Source organism: Leucoraja erinacea, chromosome 5 (genome assembly GCF_028641065.1).
Source record: "Leucoraja erinacea ecotype New England chromosome 5, Leri_hhj_1, whole genome shotgun sequence".
Taxonomy (NCBI): domain Eukaryota; kingdom Metazoa; phylum Chordata; class Chondrichthyes; order Rajiformes; family Rajidae; genus Leucoraja; species Leucoraja erinaceus.
The window spans coordinates 22,966,804-22,993,198 of NC_073381.1; positions in this window are offsets into that span (position 1 = coordinate 22,966,804).

The following is a 26,395-nucleotide window of genomic DNA, read 5'->3' on the forward strand; positions in this document are numbered from 1 at the left end:
AGTGCGTTTTGATGAGATTGTCTCTGAGTGCTTCCTGAGCTGGTGACGGTGTGTTCTTTTTAAATACCGATATCCTATCGCTCCCGTTTAACCATCACAGCGCGTAGGCAGTTAGCTCTGATGCAGAAAAATCGCGCTTTCAGCAGCGGAGCTATAGTTGCGACTGCTAGGCCATCATGGCACCTACCGAAGAATTATTTTGATTGAGGCAGAAACGAAAATCCTTCACTGCACGCCAACCCCAGCCAACGTTTGGCATTAAATGTCTGAGGCTATGCTATGTCTAGCAGATCAGGTAATCAGGGCAATTTTGTGTTTTCAAGTAGATGTGCAAATTATAAAAGGATAAACACCATGCCACTGATCCTGATCAGTTTGACAACAGAGAAAAACACTGCTTGTTATTCTTATATTAGAAAATTCACTAAGGTCGAACTTGCAAGAGAATGTGTTTGAGAGGGAAATGTAGATTATCCATGATTGAATGGCGGAGTAGACTTGATGGGCCGAATGGCCTAATTCTGCACCTATGACATGAACTAATGAATTATTACAGATGTCTCTTAATGGATTGATAGTCTAATTTATTCTCCATTTGTCCATCGGGAGATGACCAGAGATGGGCATTTATTGCAGCCATGCCAATGTCAGTCACATGATTACTTTTTATAAATATTTGTTTTAATCATGTGAGTAACATTGGTGAGTGTGTTTATTGCCATTCTCTGATGGACTCAAAATGATGGAGTAACTCTGCAGGTCAGGCAGCGTCTCTGGAGAAAAGGAATAGGTGACGTTTTGGGTCAAGACCCCGGGTCAGGGTCAGGGTCTCAGGGTTTCAGGGTCTCACCCCGAAACATCATCTATCCCTTTTCTCCAGAGATGCTGCCTGACCCACTGAGTTACTCCAGCATTTTTTGCTTACCTTCAACGTAAACCAGCATCTGCAGTTCTTTCCTACACATTGTACCCATCTTCTCCAGTGGAGCTGGTAGTGTTGAAGCAATTCGCTAATCCATTTCAATACAGATTTGGCAGCAACTATTAAATGTAGACTGGGTCTTGTGTAGGGAATAAGACACATGAGGTAGTAATTTGGTTCAGTGTATCATTTTAAGGAATGATTTAAGTTTTTACTACAAAGTGTAGCACCTTGGGGAATTACGCTAGATGCCAGGACATAAATTACAAAATGTATTGTTACAACATGCTTTAACAATGCTGGAATGTCTCAAGAGACATTGCAACCAATAAAATACTTTAAAATATACTCATTACTGCAACGTACGTTGCAAACTTCCTCCAGCAGCATTATGATGGCACGTGTCAGTGAAATTTTGCAGATTAAGATGGGAAGACGTGGGGGACATTTAGTTTAGTTAAGTTTACTTTAGAGAATCAGAACGGAAACAGGCCCTTCAGCCCACCGACTCCCTGCTCAGTGAACCCTGTACATTAGTACTATTGTGCACACTTGGGACAATTTACAATTTGTACTAAAGCCAGTTAACCTACAGTGCCTTCACTTTTTCCACATTTTGTTACGTTCCAGAATAATTAAAAAATTGATTAAATTCCTTTTTTTTTAAATCATCAATCTACACACAATACCCCAGAATGAAAAGCGAAAACAGGTGTTAAGAAATTTTTGCAAAGTAATTAAAAAGAAAGAACCGAAATATCACATTTACATAAGTATTCAGACCCTATGCTATGACACTCAAAAGGTTAATTCTGTATCCATTGATTATCCTTGAGATGTTTCTACAACTTGATTGGAGTCCACCAGTGGTAAATTAAATTGATTGGACATGATTTGGAAGGCACACACCTGTCTATATAAGGTCCCACAGTTGACAGTGCATGACAGAGCAAAAACCAAGCCATGAAGACGAAGGAATTATCCGTAGATCTCCGAGACACGATTGTTTTGGGACACATATCGGGGGAAGGGCATAAAACAATTTCTGCAGCATTGCAAGTCCCGAAGAGCACAGTGGCCTTCGTCATTCTTAAATGGAAGAAATGGAAGGATCAAACCGGGTCGCTGGCCGTGTAAGTGTAAATATGCTCTCTCAGTTTACCCACTTAGTCTAGTTCAGTAAAACACCGAGTCAAGCACTGGATCAACTAATTCTTTATTCTCACTAACACAAACAAACTTCCTATATGATACATAACCTACACCGCGGGTCTGATCCATGTCACTACTCGTCCAAGCCCTTCAGCCTCGTGCGAATAGACACCTCCAGACAGTCACACAGCCCCAAGTGTACTCCCAGATCAACCCCGATCCATTTGGTGTCCCCTCTTTTATAGGATATCGGACCCGTGGCTCTAAACTATTTGGGGGTGGGGGGGCGCAACCTCTCCATGCCAATCACAAATATAGATCATATAATACATTTATTGACAAGTTTCCTAACCCAATCACAAAGTACCCCATTACATTGTTTCCACAGAAGAATCTAGTTGGAAGACAGTTTACCCAAATAAAGAAAAATTTCCCGAGGTAGTATAAATAATTTGAACAAGGCTCCATACTTTAACCAATCACAAGATAACAGCACAAACACTCTGCAACATAATTAACAATACTTTATAACACCCCATCCCATGACCAATCCTAATCATGCATTTGCAATCCTGCTCAGCTCTTTCTGTAAAACCCTGATACATATTAACAATGGGAAGGACATCTGGGCCTCACCTTACCCTCAACTTCCTCCCAGGGTCCAGACACCTTGGAGTCATGACTCATGGCCCTGCAACCTTTCATAGAAAGTGGACAAGCAGGCTTTGCAAATACAGAGACTCTCCATTTTGTGACATGTTTTACTTGGCCAATATTATCATAGGGCAGCAACTCTACCGTTGCACCACCGTTCACCCCTCGCACCCAAAAATTAAAATTTAAAAAATGACATTTAAAAATTATATCCTTGAAAATTTCATTAACATCTTCAGAAAAGATGAGACCTTGGCTATTTTGTTATGACTGCACCACCAACACTGCATTAGAGTCAGAGAGCCATGGAATCATACAGCATGGAAACAGGTCTTATGTCCCAAATCAACCATGCCAACCAAGAAGGGTTTCGGCCCGAAACGTTACCTATTTCCTTCGCTCCATAGATGCTGCTGCACCCGCTGAGTTTCTCCAGCATTTTTGTGCACCTTCGATCTTCCAGCATCTGCAGTTCCTTCTTGAACACTTTATAATGAGCTTGTCGCACTTGGCTTCATCTGGCCTCAACCCTCTCCACTTTTCCTATCCAAGATTCATGATCTTCAAGATTCAATTTAATTGTCATTTGGACCCCTTGAGGTCCAAACGAAATGCCGTTTCTGCAGCCATACATTACAAACAAATAGACCCAAGACACAACATAATTTACATAAACATCCATCACATCGCTGTGATGGAAGGCCAAAAAAACTTATCTCTCCACTGCACTCTCCTCCCCCCCCCCCCCCGATGTCAGAGTCAAAGTCAAAGCCCCGGCTGGCGATGGCGATTGTCCCGCGGCCATTAAAGCCACGCCGGGTGATGCAAGGTCGCACACCGGGTCTTGGTGTTAGAGCCCCCGGCGTGCGCTCGCAGAGTCCCGCGGCCATTCCAAGCCGCGCGGGGCGGTGATGTCAGGCCCCGCTCCAGGAGCTCTTCGACCCCGCAACTCGGGCGGGAGAAGTCGCCGTTGCGAGAGCCCTGAAAAGCGGCCTCCCTCCAGGGACCCGAGGGCTCCCGGTCCCGCCATCCACCAGACCCGCAGTTGCAGCCTCCGAATCTCCGGAGGTCGGGTCGCAGCAGCAGCAGCGCTCCACCACCGCTCCACCCGCTCCGGACTCGGCCAGCTCCGCGACGGTGACGGTGAGTCGTCGGCACCAGAGTCCCCGGTCTTCTCCTGTTGGAGGCCGCTCCTCGTTGCAGCCCCAACGATAACGGAGACCCGACAAGAAAAGGTCCCCACACACACACCCCAACAAAAAATAACAAAAACTACACAGAAACATAGACAAAAAATAATAAAAACGCGGATGGGCTGCAGAGGCCGCTGCTGACGAGAGTCGCGCCGCCTACCGGATCCATTTACCTGACCAAAACTCCTTTTAATGTAGCCACTGTATTCATCTCCACAATTTCCTCTGGCAGCTCATTTGATATTCCCACCACTGTCTGTGTGAGGAAATTGCCCCTCAGGTTTCAGCATTGTATAGTTCCCTTTGTGACGTGCTTATGCACCAAGAGTTGAATTTGAACCCATAGCTGTATATACAGACACTGAGAAATTACCATCAAATATACTGCAGATGCGATTTCAACGTAGTTGGAAAAGGCAATAGCCAATTAAGTAAATAGAGATGGTATTAAAAAGCCATCATCCATGATGATGAGCATAACATTCATAGATGATCATAAAAGTGGGTGACTCTAAACAGCCCTCTGAAGTATTCCAGCACACCACTCATGTTTTGGTAACTGGAATAAGCAATCACTGCTGCATAGATTCTAGGTGTTAAAGAAAACTAGAGACCCTTGTTCGACCCAAAACGTCACTGACTCTGCTCCAGAGATGCTGCCAGTTCCGCTGAGTTACACCAGTAGTTTGTGTCAATCGTCAGTGTAAACCAGCATCTGCAGTTCCTTCCTACACATAGAAACATAGAAAATAGGTGCAGGAGGTGGCCATTCATTGTGACCATGGCTGATCATCCACAATCAGTACTTGTGCCTGCCTTCTCCCCATATCCCTTGGTTCCGCTAGCCCCTAGGCTCTATCTAAAGTGAAGAAGCGCCTGTCCCACTTAGGTGATTTTTCAGCAGACTGCCGGCGAGTGTCAAGCTCGCAGCACTCGCTGAAAAACCGGGAAGTGGAACGGCGAGTGTCAAGAGTGGAATACACACACACATATTGCAAAGGCGGGGGCCAGGGAAAGCGGGGGAGCCGCTGTCTGAAATTTACACGGTGCAAAGCCAAGGTGATATACACACACACACCGCGATGAACAAGAAGGTTAAGACAGTGTACGGTAAGGCCTTTAAAAGAGCGGGAAGGGGGGGAGGGGAGAAGGGGGGACTGGACTTTGTGCCTTCCCTCATGGTGGGAGCCATTGTGGAGGGATGTTCTATGTGTTTAAGACTCTCATTGGTGTTATGTCTGTATTCTTTTTTTGTGTGCTGCAAAATGGCAAAAAGCATTTCACTTCACTACACCTAAGTGGGACAGGCCCTTAACTCTCTTTTAAATTCTAATCTATGTACCAAATCCTAATCTATGTACCAAACCAACATTTAGCTATTTTAGATCCAGTATTAATTAGGGGATCTATCAATAGACAATAGACAATAGGTGCAGGAGTAAGCCATTTGGCCCTTCGAGCCAGCACCGCCATTCAATGTGATCATGGCTGATCATCCCCAATCAGTACCCCGTTCCTGCCTTCTCCCCATATCCCCTGCGTTATTTTTAAGAGCCCTATCTAGCTCTCTCTTGAAAGCATCCAGAGAACCTGCCTCCACTGCCCTCTGAGGCAGAGAATTCCACAGACTCACCACTCTCTGTGAGAAAAAGTGTTTCCTCGGCTCCGTTCTAAATGGCTTACTCCTTATTCTTAAATTGTGGCCCCTGGTTCTGGACTCCCCCAACATCGGGAACATGTTTCCTGCCTCTAGCGTGTCCACACCCTTAACAATCTTATATGTTTCAAAGAGATTCCCTCTCATCCTTCTAAACTCCATCGTGTACAAGCCCAGCCGCTTCATTCTCTCAGCATATGAAAGTCCCGCCATCCCGGGAATTAACCTTGTAAACCTACACTGCATTCCCTCAATAGCAAGAATGTCCTTCCTCAAATTAGGGGACCAAAACTGCACACAATACTCGAGGTATGGTCTCACTAGGGCTCTGTACAACTGCAGAAGGACCTCTTTGCTCCTATATTCGATTCCTCTTGTTATAAAGGCCAACATGCCATTCGCTTTCTTCACTGCCTGCTGTACCTGCATGCTTACTTTCATAGACTGATGTACAAGGACCCCCAGATCCTGTTGTACTTCCCCTTTTCCCAACTTGATGCCATTTAGATAGTAATATGCCTTCCTGTTTTTGCTACCAAAGTGGATAACCTCACATTTATCCGCATTAAACATCATCTGCCCACTCCCCCAACTTGTCCAAGTTACCCTGCATCCTCATAGCATCATCCTCACAGTTCACACTGCCACCCAGCTTTGTCATCTGCAAATTTGCTAATGTTCAAGTTCAAGTGAGTTTATTGTCATGTGTCCCTGTACAGGACAATGAAATTCTTGCTTTGCTTAAGCACATAGAACATAGTAGGTATTTACTACAAACAGATAAATGTGTCCATATACCATGATATAAATATATACACACATGAATAAATAAACTGATCAAGTGCAAATAGCAGAAAGTGGTTATTAATAATCAGAGTTTTGTCCGAGCCAGGTTTAATAGCCTGATGGCTGTGGGGAAGTAGCTATTCCTGAACCTGGTTGTTGCAGTCTTCAGGCTCCTGTACCTTCTACCTGAAGGTAGCAGGGAGATGAGTGTGTGGCCAGGATGGTGTGGGTCTTTGATGATACTGCCAGCCTTTTTGAGGCAACGACTGCGATAAATCCCCTCGATGGAAGGAAGGTCAGAGCCGATGATGGACAAGTGTTTACTACTTTTTGTAGTCTTTTCCTCTCCAGGGCGCTCAAATTGCCGAACCAAGCCACGATGCAACCGGTCAGCATGCTCTCTACTGTGCACTTGAGGAAGTTAGAGAGAGTCTTCCTTGACAAACCAACTCTCCGTAATCTTCTCAGGAAGTAGAGGCGCTGATGAGCTTTTTTGATAATTACGTTAGTGTTCTCGGACCAGGAAAGATCTTCAGAGATGTGCACGCCCAGGAATTTGAAGTTCTCAACCATCGACCCGTTGATATAAATGGGGTTGTGGGTCCCCTTCCTACTCCTTCCAAAGTCCACAATCAGTTCCTTGGTTTTGCTGGTGTTGAGGGCCAGGTTATTGCACTGGCACCATATGGACAGTTGCTCGATCTCTCTTCTGTACTCTGACTCATCCCCATCAGTGATACGTCCCACAACAGTGGTGTCGTCAGCGAACTTGTTACTTTGTTACTTTGAACTAATGTTACTTTGAATCCCTTCATCCAAATCATTGATGTATATTGTAAATAGCTGCGGTCCAAGCACCGAGCCTTGTGGTCCCCCACTAGACACTGCCTGCCATTCTGGACCCGTTAATCTCTATCACTGTTGCCCTGATATCATATTCTGCTTGTGATAAGCTCCAATATTAAATTCAACTTTTGAAGACATCGTTCACCATTGACTGGCTCTCATTGATATCTATATACAGTAATCTCTCCTAAATTTGTTTGGACTTTCTTAGTTCCTAGTTTCTCACCATTGAGAATATTCACTTTTTTTCCCTTGAATCTAAAGAGGATAATCTCTGATTTCCCTGTACTTTAAATTGTATTTAGCCGAAGTTTTGTTCACACAACCAATCAATAATCCTCTGCAAGTCACCTCATATTTCTCAACAAACCTTCAGCTGTTTCTGTTTTAATGGAGTCCACACTAAGCTTGAGCACATTTTCTTCACTGGAAAGGCAACAAAATCTTAAGCATGAACTTCAGCACAATTTTGATGTTTATTTTTCATTTCTTATCCTACTTTGTTTCTTTTTGCTGATTTTTCACATCACTCCCCAATCTATTGCCAGGACTTGAAACCCCTAGCTATACGGAGAGGTTGAGCAGGCTAGGACTTTATTCGTTGGAGCGCAGGAGGCTGAGGGGTGATATTATAGAGGTGTATACAATCATGAGGGTAATAGATGGAGTGAATGCTCAAAGTATTTTACCCAGAGTAGGGGCATAGAGAACCAGAGGACATCCAGTAGGTTCACACTTCATCGTAATATTGCTGTTCTCAAAGTTTCTGTCTCTCTGTGCTCTATTCATGGCAGTGATCTACAATGTTCTGCCAACTTATTTACTTGTTCACGAGTTAAACTTATTAGGCCATGAAAACCTCCAAGATGTTCTCTCCTTCATTCATCCGGTTACTACATTGCTTTAAATACTAATCAGAGTCCTCTGATTGTTTTGACCTTTAAATATATGCGAGAGAGTAATTGCACTTGCTGCTCAAAGGATTGCATGGAGGAATTACTTTCAGGTTTCTGAACAAAACCAAATCAACAGTTTCTATTCCAAATGTAATGGTTAAATTATTCAAATTCCCAGAATGTAAGAATAATAAAATTTAACTTAAATCTAGTTAGAACAACTAAAACTTAAGTCTGGATACCCGAGCTTTCAAGCCCACCATCTGAGTGACAAATTTGCTGTTCAGGCTCCTATTAAATCTTTCCCCTCTCACCTTAAACCAATGCCCTCAAGCTTTTGATTACCCTATCCAGGAAAAAAGACTATATGCATCCTCCTATCTACTCATAGCTCTCTAAGATCACACCTCAGTCAAATCAAGTCGTCAACTTTATTTATCACATACACATACAAGATATGCAGTGAAATGAGTCTTCCTGTCCTGGGCAGAGATGTTCCCAAACCAGTTTGTGATGTTGCCGGACAAGATGCTTTCAACAGCCCCTGAGTAGAAGCACTGAAGGATCCTCAGAGAGACTCTGAATTTCCTCAGCTGCCTGAGGTGGTAAAGGTGCTGCCTTGCCTTACTCACCAGTGCGGCAGTGAGTGTTGTTCATGTCAGATCCTGTGTGATGAGGACTCCCAGGTATTTAAAGCAGCTCACCCTATCCACAGTAGTCCCATTAATCTCCAGTGGCATGTACATCCTCGGATGTTGTGCCCTTCTAAAGTCCACAATCAGCTCCTTAGTTTTTGTGACATTCAAGAGGAGGCTGTTGTCCTGACACCAGAGTGCCAGATCAGCCACCTCCTCCCGGTAGGCCTTCTCATCATTATTGGAGATCAGGCCCACCACCACAGTGTCATCAGCAAACTTGATGATGGAGTTGGAGCTGAACCTGGGCACACAGTCGTGTGTGTACAGGGACTACAGTAGGGGGCTAAGGATGCAACCCTGGGGGTTCCTGTGTTCATGGTGAGGGGGTTGGATGTCTGTCTCCCCATCTTGACCACCTGGTGCCCGGCGATGAGAAAGTCCAGGACCCAGGCACACCCCAGTTTCAGCAGCTTCTCAGCCAGTCTGGTGGGGACTATTGTATTGAAAGCTGAGCTGAAGTCAATGAACAGCATCCTCACATAACCCCCCCTTCTGGCTGTCAAGGTGAGAGAGAGTGGTGTGCAGAACCTGGGAGACCGCATCATTCGTGGATCTGTTCGGATGGTATGCGAACTGCAGCGGGTCCATGTTGTGAGGGAGGAAGGCGCAGATGTGGTTCTTAATCAGCCTCTCAAAGCATTTCATGACTACCGAGGTGAGGGCTACCAGTTGGTAGTCATTCAAGCTGGCTCTGGAGAGGCATTCTTTGGCACCGGAATAATGGTGGATCATTTGAAGCAGGCAGGGGCCACGGACTTGGCCAGGGAGAGGTTGAATATTGTGGTGAACACTGAAGCAAGCTGAGTAGCACAAGGCTTTAGTACTCGCCCAGATATATATCATCTTGGCCTAGAGCTTTCTTCGTGTTCACACGTGTCAGAGCCCTCCTCACGTCGCGCTCGGACACCGAGTATGTTTTCACATCCCCAGCGGTGTGCCTCCCTCCAGCCTCGTTGTTGTTATCCGGCGAGCTAGGGGTGATGTTGCCTGTTTCGAATCGTGCATAGAAGGAGTTCAGGTCATCAGCTAGGGAGGTGCCGGCACTTCCGATTGAGGGGGGCTGCTGCGTTAGTTAGTTATAGTCCGTAGCCCCTGCCAAAGGCGTCTGGTGTCCTGCTGCTCTATCCTGTCCCTGTACCTCCTTTTTGGGTCCGTCACCTCCCTTCGCAGTCGGTAGGACTCTGCCTTGTAGTTGTCCTTATTGCCGGATGCCAGGCCGGAGATTTAAGCAGCTGTGCGAGCATTCAAAGCAACGTGAATAGACCTGTCCACCCAGGGTTATTGATTAGGAAAGATGCTAACCCTTGCTGTGGGCACGATGTTATCGGCTATTGTTGCAATGAAGTCCATGACCGCTTCCGTGAACTCTGGAACTTGCTTGGAACATATTCCAGTCAACATCGCTCAGTGCATCTTGCAGCATGTCCTCTGAATGGTCAGACCACTGCTTTACGTCCCTCGTCACTGCAGCTTCCCGTACTTGCCGTTGTTCATATTCCGGCAGCAGGAAAATGGCAGCGTGGTCAGATTTTCCAATAGCAGGGAGAGAAACAGCCTTGTAGCTTTTCGTGAACTTGCATTAGGAATAATGTCCTTTGTAAATGATTGACTTGCCATCTGAGTTGTCTGGGTTGTGCAAAGAATCAATGTTACTGACTTGCTTAGAAAGTTGGAACTAAAACATGTAGAACAGATTGAAATCAGCAATGTGATATACCTAACATTCTGCTTAAGAAGCTCACAACTTAATGGTATGAACACGAATTATCCAACCAAGTAATACTCTCCCTACCTTTTTATTCCCATGCCCCCTACATCTCCCAACCCCACCCAGTTGCCTTGCTTCTTTTCTCCTTTCTACACTTACCTCCCATCCAGAGTCCTCCATTTCCCTCACCCTGTTCCCTTCAACCCTTATCCCTCCTTCTAGCATTACAATTACTGTACATTACATTACATTTCAATTCTTCTCCCCTCTCCATATCTGACACCCTTTTGCCTCCTTTTCACCACTTGGCTTTGTCACTATCTCCATCTATCTGACAACCAACCCCCCCCCCCTTCACATACTCACCTCTCACTTGCCAGGTTTTGACCCACCCCCACCTCTCTTACAGCTTTCTCTCCCCTGCTACAATCAGTCTGAAGAAAGGTTTATCTGAAACATCAGCTATCCTTTCCTTCTCCAGATGATGCCTGACCCGCAGAGTTCCACTAGCAGTTTATGTATTTATCCTTCTTCCATGCTGTTCTGTTAAAACTAAAACTAATATCTTACCTTAATCTGATGAATGAGATATGCCACCTGACCTAAGTTAAATATTACAAAATACAGCAAAATTGGAGACAAAATATTGTTCAGATAATGTGAAATACTAAAATAACTTTAATAGACATCTGGTCCTTGAAACATCTTAGGTTTTGAAAATTAGTTCAATATTAACTAAAACATTGTAAATAGAACTATCTTATTAAAATATCAAGAGGAATCTTTTAGTTGTGCTGGACACTGTGGGCTGGAATAAAAATGCAGAATTAACTAATTCTTTCCCGACTTTCTGCAGCATGAGATTTCCGTAGGTGTGCTGTCCACATAGTACCATCAGTACTGCATTAATAGATTCAACTATATTGTTTATGAACTTGGAGCTAATTGAAACCATATCTGCACCCATTCACCGTGTCTAATCGCACCGTCAGTCAATAATTCCAAAGCTGTGGAAAACTTGCTGGAAGATATGGTGGAATTGGGAAAAGGACAAGCCTTCTGATGTCGTTCTGGGCAGAGAGGAGGGGAGAGATCTTCATGTTCATTATGACATACTGAATGGAAAAGTCCATTAAGATTAACAGCAGGAGAGGGTTCAAGGAAAGAGCGTTCACGTCGCGGCCCTGTTTCAACCAATATTTCCACCACCACGCACAAGACGCACAAGAAGCGCAAGACAGACAGAATTGTGCAGGTGCTGAGAAGTGTGTTCAGCTCTGGCTGAACAACTTCTAATCTTGTGTGTGGACTCGATAAGAAGAACAGCAGGAGAGGGGCCTGATGAATGGATGCAATGCTGCAAAATACCTGGTTCAGATGACAAAGGCAGCTCAGCCCAGACATTCCCTGCAGATGTTATTCAAGGTCTTGTCCTGGGCCCAACCTCCTTTAGCTGCTTCAGCAATGACTTTCTTTCAGTTATAAAATCCAAAGCGGAGTTGTTCATAGATGATAGTAATATTCAGTTTATCCACTTCTTCTCAATGAAGCAGTCTACATACAACTGGATATATAATGACCTGGACATTATTTGGGTTTGTGCTAAAAAATGGCAGTTATATTTGCGCCACATATTTTGGAGATAGTCATTGCTTGGCATAAGAAAGAATCCAGCCATACCACTAACAAACTCAAATCCACCACATTTAGCAGCCTCAAGATCACCACTAATTGGCCTCAACAGAAAGATATTGTTGCTCCATGGGCAAAGAGTGAGTATTATGTGGAGTGTTTTATTTGTTTACTTCTCAATCCACCATCTACAGTACAAGGCACACGTCAGAAGTGGGATAAAATAGTCTCATACATCCTGGATAAGGGCATCTACAACACACTTACAAATGTTGGCTTCATGACAAAGTAGTTGACTTTCTTTGGAGAGTCCTGCCTGTGATGTGCCTTGTGTACAACATGTGCAGCACTTCCCACTCTCATCATCTCTCTGATGTATAAAGACAGTGAGAAAATCAAACAACCTCCTTGTCCATTCCCTTTTTAAAGTGCGCACTATTAAAGTGCACTCCTTAGATAGTAGCTCTGTGGCAGGAACCATATCAGCAGTTGAACATGCATATGCACATTTTCTTTTCAAAATAAATTTGGTCTTCCCAACAGCACCAACATCTCGTGCTTGGATAAAAACGCAACAAACATAAGATATTAGAATCAACTTTCAGTATAGTTTGTAGTTGTTATCACATTCATTTATCAGTTAGAGCATTATCACTTAGCACCATTGAGCGTTTAAGACACTTGAGCATTTAATATAGGCTGACAAGTTCTGATATCTGTATTGTGGAATCTCGCTTCAACAACTATATTTACCATGTTTAAAAAGTGACTGAGCTTCAAAGCTAAGAGCAATTCAAAAGGTGCAAAAAGGGGCATTCTCTGACGGTGAGAGGTGAGATGTGAAATCAACTTCTCTCTTCCATTGCTAAAAAAACTTTTAAGATATATTTATCAAAGCAGAATATCTTTGTTTCGCCATAATCCAATATCAGAATTGTGACATGTTTAACTGTAAATCAGTCAGCTTAAATAATTTAGCGAATGTACTTTTCAAGAACCTGTTCTAAATAAACACTTTCACTTCACTATAAACAGCTGGCTTTAATGCCGTATTTGTAAAAACCTATTTTTTCCCGAATGTAAATCAGACGTACCACAACAACACCAAATTAGATTAGATCTGGATCAAGCCAGGTACAATAGAATTCAAGATGAGATCTAAAAATAACCAGATTTAGTAGGAATCCCAAATGGCACATATGTTCAATGCCTGAGGAAATGGTCTCCCATCTGTACAGAAATGAAGTGACCTTGGATTTGAAGACGATGGAGTTTCTTTAGATTAATAAAAATATTGAGTCATAGTGAATTGGCAGAGAACGTGGCAGCCACTGGTGATGCTTATCATTGGCCTCAGTTAGAGTAGAAATCTGTGCTCCTTTTGTAACAGTCTGCTTGAAACATATAGCAAGAATTATAAACATGAATAATATGAAGCAATCTATTATGCACAACAGAAAGAAAACGTTTTAATTCAAATTTATCTCCTCCCCCCCCCCCCCCCTGCCTAGACCTGTATTCAGCAGATTTAATGACAGAGAAAATGTCACAATTTTACAAAATTCTTAAGGGGTTGGACAGGCTAGATGCAGGAAGATTGTTCCCGATGTTGGGGAAGTCCAGGACAAGAGGTCACAGTTTAAGGATAAAGGGGAAATCCTTTAGGACCGAGATAAGAAAAACGTTTTTCACACAGTGGTGAATCTCTGGAACACTCCGCCACAGAAGGTAGTTGAGGCCAGCTCATTGGTTATATTTAAGAGGGAGTTAGATGTGGCCCTTGTGGCTAAAGGGATCAGGGGGTATGGAGAGAAGGCAGGTACAGGATACTGAGTTGGATGATCAGCCATGATCATATTGAACGGCGGTGCAGGCTCGAAGGGCCGAATGGCCTACTCCTGCACCTATTTTCTATGTTGCTGCTTGTCCTAATACTTCCCTAAAACCGATTGCAAAAATGAGGCTTCTGTAGAAATGTAAACATTGCCAAACTCTGATCATTTGAATTAATAATCTTTCTTTGACAAAGTAAACTTGGCCAAAGATGTGGTGTCAGATTTGAGTGGCAAGGAGATTTTTTCCATTGATTTTGATGGAAGGAAGAGTTGCAAGCCAATCAATAATACTGGGTAGCCATGTGATGAAACAGTTGTTTTGGACTACAGCTGTTGTCTTGTAAGTTTTCAGAACCCAGGTTCAATTCTTACCTCAGGTGCTGATTGCAACCATGGGGATATCTGTTGGGTGAGTGGGTTTCCACCCCTATCCCTAAGATAGGTTAATTTGCTATATTAATCACTGCTTTGTGTCGGTAAACAATCAAAGTGGAGTTGCTGGGTGTGGGGGAGAATGCCAACTCCACCAAAGTTATATAGTTGTACATCACAGCAACAGGCCTTTTGGCCATCCATTTCCATGCTGACTATTGTACTTTGTAAACGGCAGTCAGTGGGGGCGTCCGTTTTTCCTGGCATCAGGCCTGGCTCATCCGCTGTGGAGACAGGAAACACATCCCCAAGAGGCAAGACTGCAGGCCCTGTCCTACTTGTCCTCAAGGGCTGGAGAGGAAGGTGAAAAGATTCAAAATGGCAGCGGAAGATAGGAACAAAAGGCCAGTAAGCAGACTAGGGTCTTTCTTCCTGTACCATCAAAAGCGCTCTGGATGCTGCAAGATCGGCTGGTACAATGGGGTACCAAGCCTGAGCGGTGGCCGAGTGAGACAAGGGACAAACGGTTCACTGACGGATGTGTGGAACCGGATCAAGGAGACGGTGGAGAGGGCTGCTATATTATCCACTGTTGATAATATATGTAGCAATGTTACAACATTTTGAGATTTTAAAAATCAAGTCTGCAATTTATCCCATCAGATAAAGCATAACAATAAGTTTAATTTGACACCAAATTCACTTTCATATCTCAAGTATTAAAAAAGTTATGGCCATTTTCATACTCGGAAATTAGCATCTTGTTCCCTATTGATTTTCAATGGACATTACAAAAAAGCTGTGATCTTGGATAATCAAAAGCCCATTTCTTAAGGAAAGATTAACATTTTTAAATAGCCTAAGTGTCCAAAGATTATTCACAAATAATTCACAATATAACATGATTTTTATATCTAATTTACATTAATTTATAGGCCAAATGGAAGGAATTTAGTGTTCAATTGCTGTAAATAAATGCCCATTTAAATCGGCTTTCTAGTGGGTTCATGTGGAACGCGCCGGTTTAGAACGTTGACAGCGCGCTGGATTAGTGCCCTCAAATGCCGAGAAAAATACTGCGGGATATAAAAAGCCCAAAATGAACTATTCGTTATAGATAACTTGATATATAGGGTTATATATATGCCCCATTTAATGTAAAAATAAGGTACATACCTTTAATTGTTTGCTTTATAAAACCCTGGGGCTGCGAGAGGTTGCGGAATGAGACAGTAATTTTAAACTATTATAACTATATTATCGAGGCCTATAAAACTAATAATACCTTTTGCGACCGGGTCTTGCAGCGATTTTTCGTTAATGATTTACTAGGCTGAACATATGCGATTAGTACAGCCTAGTAAAAATCGCGTTTTAAACCCGCCCCCTCCAAACAGCGCCAAAATCGCGGACCTGGCTGTGGGCAGATTCCCAATGGCGATTCAGGTAGGTTTTGTAACATACCTAATATATGTCTAACGTAAAAGGGTGATTGATGCTCAAAGGGCCTGTTTCCATGATGTATATTTCAATAAATCAAAAGCTGCAGTATAATGTGGATAAATGTGAGGTTATCCATTTTGGTGGCAAAAACGGGAAAGCAGACTATTATCTAAATGGTGGCCGATTAGGAAAGGGGGAGATGCAGTGAGACCTGGGTGTCATGGTACACCAGTCATTGAAGGTAGGCATGCAGGTGCAGCAGGCAGTAAAGAAAATGGCGGCGGCGCGGGCACACCGCGACGCCCTGTGTCTCCCTAGAATGGGAAAAATAGCAACGATCCCCTTACCTGCTTCAAGGCTGCTCACTCGGAGCAGTCTTGTACTCATCTCGTACAGCCGACAGGAACTTCTGGACTTCGGTTCCTGCGGCTGCAACAACTTTTTGGACGATCTCCCTCTTCCGTCTGAGCTCATCAGAGCAACAGAACACCCGACTGGAGACCGCCAGGTGAGTCGCGGGGTTGGAGACTGCCATCCGACCCGCGGAGCCCAACCGACCCTCGGTCCTCACCGGATCCCCGGCCCTCGCCCGACCCCCGGCCCTCACCCGACCCCCGGCCCTCGCCCGATCCCCGGTCCTCGCCCGACTCCCGGCCCTCGCCCGACTCCCGGTCCCGGTCCTCACCGGATCCCCGGTCCTCGCCCGACTCCCGGCCCACGCCCGACGCCCGGTCCTCACCCGATCCCCGGTCCTGGCCCGACGCCCGGTCCTCACCCGATCCCCGGTCCTCGCCCGATCCCCGGTCCTCACCCGACTCCCGGTCCTCACCGGATCCCCGGTCCTCACCGGATCCCCGGTCCTCACCCGATCCCCGGCCCTGACCCGACCCCCGGTCCTCGCCCGACTCCCGGCCCTCGCCCGACTCCCGGTCCTCGCCCGACTCCCGGTCCTCACCGGATCCCCGGTCCTCACCCGATCCCCGGCCCTGACCCGACTCCCGGTCCTCACCCGATCCCCGGTCCTCGCCCGACTCCCGGTCCTCACCCGATCCCCGGTACTCACCCGATCCCCGGCCCTCGCCCGACCTCCCGGTCCTCGCCCGACGCCCGGTCCTCACCCGATCCCCGGCCCTGACCCGACCCCCGCCCCACGCTCCCGGTCCTCACCCGATCCCCGGTCCTCACCCGATCCCCGGTCCTCGCCCGACGCCCGGTCCTCACCCGATCCCCGGCCCTCCCCGGCCCTCGCCCGACTCCCGGCCCTCACCGGATCCCCGGTACTGACCCGACCCCCGGCCCTGACCCGATCCCCGGTCCTCACCCGTCCCGCGGAGCTGGAGAACGCCAGGTGAGTCCCGGAGCTGGAGAACGACACCCGACCCGTGGAGCTGGAGAACGCCGCGGAGCTGGAGACCACCACCCGACCCGTGGAGCTGGAGACCACCACCCGACCCGTGGAGCTGGAGACCACCACCCGACCCGTGGAGCTGGAGACCACCACCCGACCCGTGGAGCTGGAGACCACCACCCGACCCGTGGAGCTGGAGACCACCACCCGACCCGTGGAGCTGGAGACCACCACCCGACCCATGGAGCTGGAGAACGCCACCAGATGGAGAACGCCACCCCATGGAACTGGAGAACGCCACCCGACCCGTGGAGCTGGAGAACGCCACCCGACCCGTGGAGCTGGAGAACGCCACCCGACCCGTGGAGCTGGAGAACGCCACCCGACCCGTGGAGCTGGAGACCACCACCCGACCCGTAGAGCTGGAGAACGCCAGGTAAGCCCCGGGGCTGGAGACCATCTGCAGAGCCGCGGGGCTGAAGACCGCCTGCGGAGTAATGCAGACGCGGAGCAACGGAGCGGCAGAACACCAGCGCGCACCAAGCCAGCTCGGCCCACCAGAAGCACCAACAGACGGCGACGGGTACGAAAACACCGCCGGGGATGCAGAGGTGGGTTAAAGGCCAGGTTAGAGCTAGCCCCACACAGGGCAGCGATTCCTAGCCTTTTCCTCGCCAACGTGCGCTCACTGGCAAACAAAGTGGATGAACTCCGGCTAAGGATCACCTCCCACAACCGGATCAAGGACTGCAACATCTTGATCTTCACTGAAACTTGGCTCAACACTGACGTTCCTGACAGCGCCATCCAGCTATCGGGGCGTCATGTACTCCGAGCGGACAGGACATCAGACTCTGGTAAGACCAGAGGGGGGGGTCTGTGCATTTATGTAAACAAAGCATGGTGCACGGACTCCACCATCATCGAGAGTCACTGCTCAGCTAACCTTGAATTCCTCTTGGTTAGATGCAGACCGTTCTATCTGCCCAGAGAGTTCACCTCCACTGTTGTGACTGCAGCCTATATATCTCCTGATGCTAATGTCAAGCTTGCAATGAAAGAGCTGCATACTGCCATTAGCAAACAACAGACGCACAACCCCGAGGCAGCCTTCATTGTTGCGGGTGACTTCAATCACTCCAACCTGAAGACTGTACTCCCCAAATTCCACCAACATGTATCCTTCCCCACTAGAGTAGACAAGACACTGGACAAAGTCTACATCAACATGGCTGAAGCTTACAAAGCCATCCCCCTCCCCCACCTTGGTCAGTCTGATCACGTCTCATTGTTCCTGCTCCCTAAGTACTCCCCACTCATCAGACGGGTTAAACCAACTGTAAGGACAGTTAAAGTCTGGTCAGAGGAAGCGGACTTCACACTTCAGCAGTGTTTTGGAAACATTGACTGGAAGGCGTTTGCAGCCCAGGCCACCCTTGACTCTCACACGGACATTGATTCCTATACATCCTCTGTTCTGGACTTTATAAACTCCACCATCAATAGTGTCACCTCCCTCAAACAGGTGACCATATACCCGAATCAGAAGCCATGGATGAACAGCGAGGTCAGGCTACTGCTGAAAGCACGGGACACCGCTTTCAGGTCAGGCGATGCTCGAGCCTACAGTTCATCCAGGGCTAACCTGAAGAGGGGCATCAGGAAGGCCAAGCACTGCCATAAGCTCAGGATTGAGGAGCACTTCAACAACAACTCCGACCCCCGACGCATGTGGCAAGGCATCCAGGCCATCACGGACTACAGACCCTCCAACATCACCCCCACATCCAGCGACGCCTCCTTCCTTGAGGAGCTTAATCACTTCTATGGCCGCTTCGACAGGGACAATCTAGAGACAGCCATCAAGGCTGTGCTACCTGCCGATCACCAACCCCTCACACTCACCCCCTACGACGTGTACGTGGCACTGAGTAGGACTAATGCACGTAAGGCTGCTGGCCCTGATGGCATCCCCGGGCGCGTGCTCAGTGCCTGTGCTGCGCAGCTGACAGACGTCTGGACTGACATCTTCAACCTGTCACTTGCCCAAGCAGTTGTCCCCACTTGCCTTAAAGCCACCTCCATCGTGCCAGTGCCAAAATACTCCACTGCGGCAAGCCTCAACGACTTCCGCCCAGTTGCACTTACCCCCATCATCACCAAGTGCTTCGAGAGGCTGGTCCTGGCACACCTCAAAAGCTGCCTACCCCCCACACTGGATCCCTATCAGTTTGCCTACCGCAAGAACAGGAGTACGGAGGATGCCATCTCAACGGCACTTCACTCTGCCCTCTCCCACCTTGACAACAGAGACACTTATGTAAGAATGCTGTTCATCGATTACAGCTCAGCATTCAACACCATTATTCCATCAAAACTGATCACCAAACTCGGTAACCTGGGCATCGACCCCTCCCTCTGCAACTGGATACTGGACTTTCTAACCAACAGACACCAGTCTGTGAGGTTAGACAAGCACACCTCTTCAACCCTCACCCTGAACACCGGCGTTCCTCAGGGCTGTGTGCTGAGCCCCCTCCTCTACTCCCTCTTCACCTATGACTGCACACCTGTACATGGTACTAACACCATCATCAAGTATGCAGATGATACAACGGTGATTGGCCTCATCAGCAACAACGATGAGCTGGCCTACAGGGAGGAGGTCCAGCACTTAGCAGCATGGTGCGCTGACAACAACCTGGCCCTTAACTCCAAGAAGACCAAGGAGCTCATTGTAGACTTCAGGAAGTCCAGAGGCGGCACGCACACCCCCATCCACATTAACGGGACGGAGGTGGAACGTGTTTCTAGCTTCAGGTTCCTGGGAGTCAACATCTCCGATGACCTCTCTTGGACCCACAATACCTCTACTCTGATCAAGAAGGCTCATCAGCGTCTCTTCTTCCTGAGGAGACTGAAGAAGGTCCATCTGGCTCCTCAGATCCTGGTGAACTTCTACCGCTGCACCATCGAGAGCATCCTTACCAACTGCATCACAGTATGGTATGGCAACTGCTCTGTCTCCGACCGGAAGGCATTGCAGAGAGTGGTGAAAATTGCCCAACGCATCACCGGTTCCACGCTCCCCTCCATTGAGTCTGTCCAAAGCAAGCGCTGTCTGCGGAGGGCGCTCAGCATCGCCAAGGACTGCTCTCACCCCAACCATGGACTGTTTACCCTCCTACCATCCGGGAGGCGCTACAGGTCTCTCCGTTGCCGAACCAGCAGGTCGAGGAACAGCTTTATTTCCGGCGGCTGTCACTCTACTCAACAACGTGCCTCGGTGACTGCCAATCACCGCCCCCCCCCCGCCCCCCCCCCCCCGCCCCCCCCCCCCCCCCCCCTGGACACTTATTATTTTTTTTATTCAAATCGTTTGCTATGTCGCTCTTCAAGGGAGATGCTAAATGCATTTCGTTGTCTCTGTACTGTACACTGACAATGACAATTAAAATTGAATCTGAATCTGAATCTGAGAAAGCGAATGGTATGTTGGCTTTCATAGCAAAAGGATTTGAGTATAGGAGCAGGGAGGTTCTACTGCAGTTGTACAGGGTATTGGTGAGACCACACCTGGAGTATTGCGTACAGTTTTGGTCTCCAAATCTGAGGAAGGACATTATTGCCATAGAGGGAGTGCAGAGAAGGTTCGCCAGACTGATTCCTGGGATGTCAGGACTGTCTTATGAAGAAAGACTGGATAGACTTGGTTTATACTCTCTAGAATTTAGGAGATTGAGAGGGGATCTTATAGACACTTACAAAATTCTTAAGGGGTTGGACAGGCTAGATGCAGGAAGATTGTTCCCGATGTTAGGGAAGTCCAGGACAAGGGGTCACAGCTTAAGGATAAGGGGGAAATCCTTTAAAACCGAGATGAGAAGAACTTTTTTCACACAGAGAGTGGTGAATCTCTGGAACTCTCTGCCACAGATGGTAGTTGAGGCCAGTTCATTGGCTATATTTAAGAGGGAGTTAGATGTGGCCCTTGTGGCTAAGGGGATCAGGGGGTATGGAGAGAAGGCAGGTACGGGATACTGAGTTGGATGATCAGCCATGATCATATTGAATGGCGGTGCAGGCTCGAAGGGCCGAATGGCCTACTCCTGCACCTAATTTCTATGTTTCTGTGTTTCTATGAAGGCAAGCACAGGCCTGTATTTTTTCACCACCCTATTTACCTGTGCTGCCATTTCTAGGAATTTGTGAACTTGTCCTCAATATTTCCTTGTGCCCTATCATTTCTTGTGCATGGCATACTCTTACTTATTTGACCTAATTTCGCACTCATTTTCGGCACCTCGCGAGTCGGGGCAGATCGATCTTTCGCGAGATCATTAGAACAGAGTCTAGCAAGCATGGGGGAGTGATTAGCACACCTTTGGGTTGGAGGCCCATAAAACCAGGATAGGGTTAGTAGCCCTGGTGGGGCTGGGTTGAAGGACCGGTCCTTGGTTAGAGGCTTAAATTGGTCATAGTTGGGCAGACTGCATTGGGTGAGGGGTGGCCCAAGGGTAGACCTGGTATCCCAATTAAGTGGGGTTTTCAAGACAGGTCTTACCGTTGAATGGATCGCTGTCAGGAGCGTGGATTGAAAAGCTGCGCTTTGAAAAATGGCATAGATAATTCACAGTGCGAAGCGGCAAGGTGCTAGATCCCCGGTACTCAGATGAGGGTGTGTCTGCGTGGAAGTATCTGAGTCCTGTGTGACGGACGAGGAGCTTCGAAAAGATACCTAGCTTGGATAAACTGGATATAGATTGGCCAGAATACTCTTGTTTGTTCAAGAGAATTCAAATTGGGCAATTTTAGCTGATTCGAGAGGCCGCATAGTAATAAGATGCGCTATTGTAGCAAAATTTCCAAATACAGGATTTCATATTGAAGTTCTGCGTAAGGTGGGATTCGAATTCCTGTATATAGAACTTCGGAGTTGGTGCATGTAGTAACCCTCTAGTCGATTGCTGATTAGTACCCCTCAGAGCGAAGAGTACCTGAGAGATGGGAGCCTCCCTACTTGAGGAAAAGCAACCCAAATAATGAAGGGTACCCCTAATTCTGTCGAACTTAGAGAGGAGCGATAGAGGTCCCCCTATAAAAGTCCAGTCTTAGCAGAGGGATAATAGCATTCGTTATGAAGAGTAATCATTTAAGGAAATAGTACCCCTCAGCAAAGAATAAACTGGGAAGGGGAAAATCTTCGGTATCAGAGGGGGAGGATCACTACGTGATATCGCCATGACACGGCTTCGAGAGAGAGAGTGTTCGTGACTTGTGCGCTAGTGCTTTAAATAATTTTGTAAATTGTAAAATAGTTTTTCATAAATTTTTCTGTATGTAAATAAATCTAGAGTAATTAAAAGATTTAGAACGTGTTTAATAGTCCGCGGACTGCTGTCATTGTGTTGCTGCTTGTGTGAGTGTTTACAGATTTAAAACTTGAAGTGAGAGTGTGGTTTAGTTAGATATCCGTAGTGTTTAATTTAGACATTCGCATTTGATTTAAGATTATTTTGTATATCCGAATCAGGGTGGTTCGATCGGGGGCTGTACTCCTTTGATCGCTGCGTCGAGGGGAGGAGTCATCTCGCTGATTGATTGCGCCACGAGGAGGATTGATTAAAGTGGGGTTTATTGTCTGATTATAGTTTATATCGGAGTGTGTTTTGGGTTATTAATAATCGGGGGAATATTTTCATTCTTAGTTATAGTCTTGTTGGCATGGTTTCAGTTTATTTGTTTGTGCCACCTTAAAGTTAATTAAAAACATACAAAACTGCTGTGAGAAGCTGCTACGTGAAAGACTGCGAGTGGGAGTTAGACCCTTTGTTTAAAATTCGGAATTGAACGCAGCGATTATGATTTAACTGATAAGAGAGTTGGGAGAGACTAAATAGAGCAAGTGGTTTGAATAATTAAATAGGAGTGATTGGGAGGCAGTCTGGAGCGGGTGTAAATCGGGAAGATCATTACCCATTGTGAGAGAGAGATTACATTGACCTTGGAGTCAAGGAGAAGTAGTGGGAGAAAGAGGTGTTAGTCTCTGGAATCTTTTTTTTGCAATTTGTGTTTTGTCCATTGTTCCGAGATGGGAAATGTCTCTGAGAAGGATCAATCAAACAGATTGGACAACCCGATAGTGATAATTTGCATGGAGCTTCCACATGAAGCAAAGAGACTGATGGGATTATCGGGGAAATTAAACGCACTTTTAAAAGATAAGCTTTGACGATTGTGTGGTGTAAAGTCTTTGATCGGGATAAACTATGCAGAAAGAATCATTAGAGATTATGGGAATAGTGAATAAGCAAACAAGTTAATTCAGATATGGAAAGCCTTCTTCACTAAAATAAAAATAAATAAATAAATGGTTTTACTGCCCATCCTAAGAATGGCGGCTTGTAATTTGGACATAGGAGAAGATAATATACCTGCTCCTTCTCAGGACATTCCAGAGTGGGAACAAGGAAAATTAATAAACCGACAGCAAGAGCAGGAGCAGGAGAGAGTGCCGTCTTTCAGAAGGGAGGCTGCTAAGATGGCTCTTAAAGGGAAGATGCCAACGGAAATTAAATCGGGTAAATCGGGTAAGGATGAGAAAGGGCTTATACCCCTTGAAGGGAATAATATGCCAAACTGAGCAGAGTTTTTCAGAGTAGATATAGAGCCAGATATAAAGTCACAATGTCCACCAGAAACCTATCATGTTTCCAAATCAGAGAAACCGTGCGCAGCCTGGGTGGAAGATAATAGTAAAGGAAACCCAGGAGCTAGGAAAAATACTTTGTTGACATGGGTGCCGAAATTGATTAGGAATTCCAGTAGTGAAAGAATAAAGGAATCCTTCTTGAGGTACCAAGATAAAACAAATAGCCTTTCAGGGGATGAGATAATGGGGGAGTATGGGTGGATTGATCCGGACATGAATAGGATTATGGCATCGGAACGGGTCACCACAGAAGAGAATTTTGGAAGAAATCCCCGTAAACAGTGTATTGTGTGTGCACGGAAATGCTTGCATCAGGCGTAAATGTTCCTCAGACCACAGACAATCAAACATCGAGGCAGCCTAGTCTAACGGCAGCACGGAGGTTAGAGGTCCAAATAAAGGAGATAAGAATGAGTGGGGTTAAAGAGGAAGAAGACCTCAAGGCCTGGATAGATCTCCCATTTACCGATCCATCCTTTCTTTGGTTTGGTTGGCAAGGTTGTAGAGCAATCCGGCCCGATCAATGCTTTAGCTGCGGAAGACTTGGCACTGGAGTCGGCCGTGTCCCACGAGGGTGTATCATCGAGGAGGAAGGGGACAGAGAAGGAGGCCACGGGGTCAAGAAAACCGAGGACCTGGTAACCCTGAAGGTAGAGGATGGGGACACTGGCAGAGGAATCAGGGAGACCAAGGGGAAGAGACAGACCACCAGTCCGACCCATTTCAGTGGCTCTGACCTGCCAGTGAGTAACTATACTATCCGATAAAAATTAAAGGTGTCCTCTGGCTTAAGAAAAAGTACTGTAACATCACCCCTTCCTAACCGGGAAAGATATCTGACTCTCAGGGAATTCACACTGAAGGAGGAAGAACGGCAAAAATAACATAGTAGCTAGTGTGGGAAGAGGTAATAACTGAGGAATGGAAATGGCACTAGGGAGAAAAGAAACAAACTTACTGTACAGGAGATGTTGCACTGATTTATTGCTGAGTTTTGTGCCTGCAGGACAGTGTGTCAACAAGACACTATCTGGGGAGTGAGGTAAAAAGAATATACAGACCCCCTAAGAATGGGAGGAAGACAACGGAAGGTAATGTAGATCCCCAGGAAAAAAGTGATCGGCAGGAAGAATTGACTGTGCTGCCCCTTTAAGACACATGGAAAGGCCAGCAATTAGAGCCTCAGTATCCCCACTCCCTAGCACCAGACATCATCATTCGGAAGAAGAAAGAAAGGACCTACCCCAGTGTCTAAATTCAGATCACCAAAGTACTGGAAGAATAAAAGGAAGAATGAAGGACACTTTAAATGCCTTTGAAGGAAATAACATAAATGCCTGATGACTTCTGTAACAGACCTCACTATAAAGGATTAATTTTGAATATAATATTTCTCTGTGGCTTGGGGCAGAACACCTGAATTGCATCCAAGTTATGGGGTTTAGAAATAAATTTAAAAATTTTGGATCCGGTCTCGAAATTGGGTGGTAATGAATTGGAGGGACTTTAAAGATTTTTTAGATTTGGAATGTACTTGTGGAATCTGACTTAGGACTAATTGGAGTTTGGTGATTAACTGACATTGTTGTTATGTCATCCTCAGAAAGGCAGACAAAGATGGAAAGGATAGTTCAAAGGGCATCGAGAAGGATAGAAATTGGGAAGATCTGGTAATATGGAATTATTTAGGGAATATGAAAGTTGAATTAAAATCGGGATTACAATTGGAACTAAACTTGGAACTTAAAATGGCAATTGGAATTGTAATATAATTGGATATGGTCAAAAGAGGAACTGTGAGCAACAGGACTTCCCTTTAAGAGACCGGATTAAGACATCAGAGAAATTAAGAGAACCCCTAGACAACGAAGCCAATAAAATAAAAGACAACAAAGCCAAAGAATAAAAGCGGGAACCCCTAGATGGAGAACGAAGCCAACATAGTAAAAACTAACATAATAAGAGCTAATAGAATAAAGAACCGACATAGTGGAGAATTAGCATAACGTCATACATAAATAAAGAGCCTGTTCCACTTGGCCGTCATTTGCGTCTCATTTACACGATATATGTAAATTAGGTCGATGTGTCGTGACGCTCGGGGTGCGCATGTGTTGCGTATGGTGAGGCGTGGAATCGTATGCGGTGGCGCGCGGTATCGCGCGACACTTCAGAATTGTATACAGGAACTAAATCCTTGCGCGCCACTTGCGTGACGTATCGCGTACGCACGCTGACGCATTGGGTAAGCACGCTGACGCATTGGCGTCGTACACTGGCGTCCTGATGTCTCACATGTATCGCTTGGTGACGCATGGTTACTTCACTGTGCATCAACATCCTTACGTCAACGTCCTGCCGTGCGCCGCAGGGTATTCTATTGACATCCAGTCATTGTGCACTAGACGGCTGTGCTGACGCGTGATGACCGGTGATTTGCACGCGACGTCGCGTATCACGACCCGTCCACCTATTTTACATGACGCGTAAATGAGGCGCAAATGATGGCCAAGTTGGACAGGCCCTTAAGAGAAAATGGAG